Source organism: Bidens hawaiensis, unplaced genomic scaffold (assembly GCF_021521415.1).
Source record: "Bidens hawaiensis isolate Kalapana, Puna unplaced genomic scaffold, B.hawaiensis_p1.1 tig00003004_1, whole genome shotgun sequence".
Taxonomy (NCBI): domain Eukaryota; kingdom Viridiplantae; phylum Streptophyta; class Magnoliopsida; order Asterales; family Asteraceae; genus Bidens; species Bidens hawaiensis.
In genome coordinates, this window is record NW_027491161.1 from 888,091 (window position 1) to 894,080 (window position 5,990).

At 35.6% G+C, this 5,990-nt stretch overlaps 1 pseudogene; it reads right to left on the reverse strand.

Moving 5' to 3' along the window:
* Positions 1 to 335: 335 nt before the first annotated feature.
* On the reverse strand, positions 336 to 1,711 carry LOC143622010 (putative acetyltransferase At3g50280; annotated as a pseudogene).
* Positions 1,712 to 5,990: the final 4,279 nt, after the last annotated feature.

Here is a 5,990-nt window from a genome sequence, read left to right on the forward strand (position 1 = left end):
CCAATACCGAGCGAATACGCATAGACTGCTGCCACAACGCTCGGGTTTAACCAACAACCAGGTTGTACCGACTGAATAAACATTGTTTTAAAAATGTTAATTATTTTTACAATATGTTATACGAATGCCGCTACTGTTTTTCGCGTAACATAGATTAATTTTTTCATTTAATTTGTGTCGGTACCAACCGAATCCACATTAGTGCATTATCCTAACGTGATGGATACATAAACATAATTATAAACTAGTTTTATAATAATAGGGTTGGTGGGGGAATTTCAGGCTTTATTTAGGTGGATTCACACGAAATATGAAACTAAACATAATGCAACATAAACCATGAATCACACGAAATAACACTCTCCTCGGGTACCATTTAGCTACTCATTAGACCACTTATCAACTCCTTATCACATTCAAGATCCATCATATATTCCGGTAATAAGCAAACTTCTACGTCCATGCTCCCGCCTCCTTCCCAACCTGGATACAGTGTCACTTTCCCGTCTCCTTTATTCGCGGGCCCACTTCTAGCAGCAACCGCTTTCTCCAACCCAAATTCGCACCCGTACATGTCAAACCTTGGTGAGCTCCCAATGTGTATACTGTTCGGAAGGACCAGCTCATTCATTTTGTATATTATTGGGTCTCTATACCATGACTCAACCCACTTTTTCACTGCTACATGGTCATAGTTTGTCACCGCTTCATGTATCCTCAACGCGGCCCATCCAAACCCGTGAGACATTAGATCCTCAACTGTTGCTGCTCCTCGAATACCACCAATCGGACTGCCAAAATAGTCGTCAGACAAAGGTGGGGTCACCCTACGCCGGTTACCAACAATAAACTTACACACGGTTTCACTCTGGCCTGGTTGGCGCCGAGCTCTTGTTACACACCTCCACAAAAGCGCGGAGACTGCCTGCAAACTCGATATCTTTAGCATGTCGCATTCCATGTTTGCCTTGGCTTTAAGGTTAGAGACCGCAGCCGAAGAGAAATGGAAGACTCTCTCTTTAAGTAGTGGTTTTTGGGATCTTGCTATGAATTGCTCATGATGGGTATACGGGAGCTTTGTGATAGGATCATGTCCTTCAAGGACCCATCGTTTGAATATCGGAGGACGCGAGATGAAATTGCCATTGAATATTTCACTCCAGGAAGCCATGAAGTGCCAGAAAGATGTTCCGTCCGCTAGAAGGTGGTTCACCGACCCACCAATGAAGATCCCATCGATAAGCTCGGTCACCTGAATGGACAATAAAGGGAGTGTATGACCGTCATGGTTAATAGCGTCATTAAGGTCGAAGAATGAATGAACAACTGAGGGTACATTAGCGGACGTAAGGATGTCCGAGACAGTTACGTCCACGGTTGCATGAATAAACTTGACTCCGGGGCTGTTTACAGGGTCTATGTAGATGACACAGGAAGGTGGGTTTTCTTCTTTGCGGGTCGCTAAGCGACGGGCAAAAGGGTAGAAATGAGTGAGGATGGTGGAGAGAGAGCTGCGGAGGTCGTCCAAGAAAGCGGTTATGGAGAAATCTTGGTGTTGGTTTTGCAAAAAGGAGACCTTTTTGGCTGTAGTTGAGGCTCAGAATGAGAGCTCATAGGGGCTAAAGTATATGGGTTGCTTTGTATGTTTTAAGAGGTCGTCCTTTGGCTTGACGAAGCATACGGACACATACCTCACCGTCTGCGAAATCATCTCGGATTTTATTTGTACCGGCAAGTCTTAGCTATTGCTAATATAGGATATGATTTTTTTTTTCTTCATGTTGGAAAAAAATAATCCAGGAATCCTGGCAAAACACACATGCTTATTTCTTTGTATTTTATTTTTCTAATTATTGGAAGACGTGTTTGAAGATTATTGAATTGATTTGATTCTAAAAGGAGTATGCGGTCATACTAGCACTAAAAAAATTAAATTAGTGGTGACAAGACATTTTTAGGGCTATAGACAATCCCAATAGGGACACATGCATGATCTCTATTTTAGCAATCATATTTCATCCATTAATTTTTATTTTATAATTTAATAAAATTCATACCTTTTAAAAATGTAATATTCATTTATAAAAATCTTTCATAACCTATCCATCATTTTATCTTATCATCCTTACAAACAATTATTTTATTATATTTCATACTTTTATACACTCAAAATAATTTAAATAATAATAAATAGTAACTTTTAATATATAAAAAGTTAGTATAACAACTTTTTATAATTTAAGGTTGAGGTAAACAAATAATGGATGAAATGAAGTTAGTTTTATATATATATTTTTTTAAATTTAAAGATGTGGGAGAAAATGATGAATGAGATGAGAATGCTTTTATTCCTAATTTATTAGAGCATTCTCTGCATGTTCTCTAAAAATATGTGAGTGTGATTTGTAAATTATATGGCATGCTTATGAGTAGTTGTGAGTAAATTAGCAGAAAGAAAATGTTATACGAAAAAATTAAATTTGAGGTTTTACTGTTCATAAAGTATAAATTTTTAATATTTTCTAAAAATGGTTATGAGTGGAGTAAGAAGAAAAAATAATGAAAAAGGCATAAAAAGTATTATTCAATTAAACACGAGAGAGAAAAAACAGTAATTTTTAGTACAATTATATGATATATATGGATATATAATAGGGCATGAGTTGGGAATGCTTTTATTCATCTCTCTCTCTAATTAAATTAAAAAAACTATTTTTGTATTTTTAATTAAATAATAGTTTTTAAATATTTACCATTATCTTTTTTCTTTTTCTTCAACTCACAACCAATTTAAAATTTGTAAAGAGTAAACAGTGTTTTTCCAAATTTACTTATGAACAATAACATTTTCTCTACCCCATTTACAACCACACTCTAAAAAATGAAGAACACGCTCACATAATTTAGATAATGAATTAATATGAATGCTTTTAGATCGTCTCTATAGGTGTTATGTCCATAGATATACTTTTAGGAACCACACGTAGTGTTAATAGAATTATAACGAACAAATTTATTTTTAATCTGTAGGGAGGACAAGTCATCTCAATAGAATTAAAATAAAAAAAATCAAATTCGATTTATAAGAACGACATGTTGTCTCAATAGACTAATAACAAAAGAATATTTGCAGTCTATAGATGTAAGGCCCCGAACCCGAGTGCCCTACTTTAACTTTGAATTTACTCATAAACTCTGTTTAATACAACGGAAGCACATACAACTTGCAACGGAAACTAAAACTTTTACGTGATCAACTTCTTTCTCTAACTAATCTTCATTATGGATAGCCTCGTACGCACCTCAAGCTCGCTCCTAACATCTACTATACCTTTATGCATACTAAAAGTCAGATACACGTATGTTGACTGAATTCTAGCTTTGCTCTTACATAAATGTATCTTTCTACAAAATAACTCGCGACATAATCGTATCCGAAGATACTAATGCCATTCTTTTACTTACCTGCACATTCTTATTCTTTCTTGTCTTACCTTGCATCATTCTAACATGTACATACGATGGCACCACATAACATTCATACAAGAAACACTAATCGTATCCATTGGAGGAATGTCTATTCATGTCTATAAAAGGAATGCCTGTCCATATCCATAAAGGGAACGCCTATTCATGTCCATAAAAGGAACGTCTGTCGATAAATAACCCTAAAAGGAAAGTCTATTTGATGTGTGTCTAATAACCCTATAATAATGACCCTCACAACTAAGCTTTAATATTAAAACGAAAATCCTAAAACCACACACAACCGGCAAGTGTACCGATCGCAAGTAGTATAGACTTAGGAAGTCCGAGTATCGAACACGTGGACATGTAAGACGCTAACGATTACTAACCCTAGACAAAACCTACCTCAGAATAATATTAATTGATTTTTGATTTCTTTTAACTTAACTGAACTAACCTAACTGACTGACAAAACTTACCAAAAATAGAAAACTTAACGGAAAACTAACTGTGTTAACTTAGGATGGAGAAAAACGTCTACCTAGGTCTGAATCAAATTGTAAGCCTAACAAGCTAATTGATTGAATGACTTCAAGACACTGGTCCCTAAAGATGACACGACTAAGGATCGCTCGGGCTCACTGGATCACCTCTCGGTCTCACTCAACAAGCCTAAACTACTCAAAATCGCCTAAAACGACCAAACCGGGAAACAATTGCTAACGTGTTCTAATGAAGGATCGCCTCTCGGTATCACCAACACTCGACCCTAATGGCAATGAATACTACACAACCAAGGATAGAGGAACAATTCAACTTAAACCAAAATAGATCAACTAGTCGCTCAAAACACCTAAACCTAACAGGAAACGAACTCGTTCTCGCGCAATCCTTATTCTAGCATGTAAAGGCAATGAGATAACCCTAACTTCTTATCACCTCTCGGTCTCTAAGAATGTGCCTAACCGCTGTACTTAAATCAATTAATCATGCAACAAAACCCTACGGTTGTTCCTACCGCAAACAAACCCTAAACACCAAGTCTAGAATCAAACAATGCACCGATCAATCAATACAAAACTAATCAATCAACACACGGGGTTTATTCAATAAATTAACCAATAATTCCAGCCCTTAAACAAAACCTATTTGAAGTCTAAATCAAACTTTACAATAGCAAAATACGTCTCGCAATCAAACAATCCAACAAGCTCATCAAACATTAACAATATTCATCATCCTTAGGTAGAACTAACAAGTTTAGCCAAGAATCATAATTGGACAGCCATGAACCTTTAATAAAACCATTAATAAACTCATCTTAAACATCAATTCAAACATTCAATAATCAATACTAATCAATAACAAGTCAATATCTCAAGTAATTGCAAAACTACTAATCAATTAAACAAGTAAATCAAAGTATATGAACAATGAAAAAGGTGTAAGGATATGGATGTTTATGGGCTGCTCGTGTAAAAACTGATGGTGAATGATCCCGAGGCTTGGTTCTTGTGTCTTCTTCCTTCCCTAGCCGGTACACGATCAAAACCTAATCCGAAAAAACTTTTTCTCCCTTCCTCCCTTCTGCTCTTGCTGCGATCAGCAAGGTAGTAGGCTACTAGGGTTTTCTTATTTGTTTTTTTATGTTATAATATTGTAAGTAATGGGCCTCCATGATGCATATGGGTCGGGCTTTGAGCCTTGTCTTGAACTTGTATGCGTAAAAGGCTCGTAGAATGCTCGAAAAGCTCGGTTTCTTCTTCCTTGTAACCCATAACCTACAATATGAACAAACTTATGTAAAACCTAAATAAAACGAGTTAAAACACATAAAATATAATATATTACTTAGATAAAAGGTGCGGAAAATAAGTGTGATTTACAACACATCACTATTCATGTCCATAAAAGGAATGTCTATGTTTAATCATGTAACGCTAACTTGTATTTATAAAAGGAACAATAAACACATAACCATTTAAGGAACACTTAATACATAATCATAACCATTTAAGAGATAATACCACGTAACTGTTCAAGGAACACTAATACACAATCCATAAAAGGAACACATGTCTATTGAATAAGCATTCACACACCGTTCACAAACATTCATGAGGTGGGCAAGTATAAGGTACACCGACCTCCCTAACGTACACATCATGACTTGCTCACATACTTCACACAACTTGACGTATAAAAGAGTTAAGTATATTTGTTAACTAAACCACTTACCTTTCCGTTCTAAATATTAATTATTAACATTTTTATAAAGCGAGTCTTTCATCTTTTAACTTTCTTTGTGAGTATGCATATAGCCACAAAACATGTAAATAGAAAAGCGGTTTAGAACTCACCCGGATCCTCAACGTTCTGAATTAACAGTAATTCCTTTCTTCAACTGTGCACGCCTAAATGTTTAAACACATAGGTATAGAATTAACTATTCTTAACGAAACCATCTCAAATAACAAGGTCAGTTAGCTAAGTAAAACCTAGTTAACAAAGTTAACTATATT